Below are 1,554 nucleotides of genomic sequence, written 5' to 3'. Positions count from 1 at the left end.
TTCCCTCATAGGCTAAATTCAAGTAAATTGATATGTGGAAGTTATCTTTTTGTAGGGTGATTTCCTTTTCTGCTATTCTTATCTGCAAAACTCAAAAGTCTTCTTATATGTAGACATGTTTTTATGCCAATATCATTCTATTAAAATAAATATCCTGATAATATTTCCATTGAGTGAGGAGATGTTTTTGTCTTTATATCTATTAAGAAAAACTGGTTTTTATCATAACTATTCTTATTTTTTTTGAGAGGTTTTTGTTATAGGGGGTGTGCACTCTCCAGAAAGACAGAGAGACAGAAAGTGAGAAATCACCCCCCGCCCAGGGGGATGGCCATGCCACGGTCCTTTCTCCTCCATTCTCCTCTCAGGATCTTGGGCACACATGCACATGCACCCGGCATGAGTTTAAGCCACCAGGTCCAGGACTCAAACCATGGTCAACTACATGGGAGTCCAGCGACATAGCCATTACACTAACTGCTGTCCCCCATAATTCTTCTTTTTTTTTTTTGGAGAGGTTTTTGTAATAGGGCACATGCGCTCGCCAGACAGAGAGAGAGAGACATAGAGACAGAAAGCGAGAAATCACCCCCCCAGGGGGGATGGTCACACCGCAGTCCCTTCTCTTCCATTCTCCTCTTGGGATCTTGGGCATGCACGCACACATGCCCGTTGTGAGTTTTAAGCCACCGGGTCCAGGACGCAAACTGCAGTCGACTATGTGGGAATCCAGCGACATAGCTATTATGCTAACTGCTGGTTCCCCATAATTATTCTTTTACCATACATTTGTATCTTGATTTCCTTTGGTCTCATTCATCTCACTTTTATTTTATTGAGTCTCCTTTTGTCAATTCAGTTCATTCTCAGAGTAACCAATTATAATGAACGTTTCTAAGTACCACCATGTAGATCACTGATTAAGTCAGTGCACATTTGTCTGAACATTTTCCATCTTTCCCTTTCTCTTTCTCTCACTCTGTCTTGCTACTTTCTGTTTTTCTTTTTCCTTACTTGAAAAAGCGGTTGTCATATACCTCCTATTGATAAAAAACTCAAATCTCAAATTATGTGCTCTGAATGAAACAATACACACACACACACACACACACACACAGAAGGAGAGAGAGAAAGTCAGAAAGCAAGCCACCAGGTATGGAACTCACACTGTGGTCAGCCATGTGGGAGTGTCCAGTGCCTTAACCACCATGCCACCCCTTAGTCCCGAAAGATTTTCTTTTTCTTTTTTTTTTTGAGAGGTTTTCACTATAGGGCGCGTGCACTCGCCAGACAGACAGAGAGAGACATAGAGACAGAAAGCCTTTCTCCTCCATTCTCCTCTCAGGATCTTGGGCACACATGCACATGCACCCGGCATGAGTTTAAGCCACCAGGTCCAGGACTCAAACCATGGTCAACTACATGGGAGTCCAGCGACATAGCCATTACACTAACTGCTGTCCCCCATAATTCTTCTTTTTTTTTTTTGGAGAGGTTTTTGTAATAGGGCACATGCGCTCGCCAGACAGAGAGAGAGAGACATAGAGACAGAAA

The sequence above is a fragment of the Tupaia chinensis genome, unplaced genomic scaffold (assembly GCF_000334495.1).
Source record: "Tupaia chinensis unplaced genomic scaffold, TupChi_1.0 Scaffold000325_1, whole genome shotgun sequence".
Taxonomy (NCBI): Eukaryota; Metazoa; Chordata; class Mammalia; order Scandentia; family Tupaiidae; genus Tupaia; species Tupaia belangeri.
Note: the sequence above shows the minus strand (reverse complement) of the source record.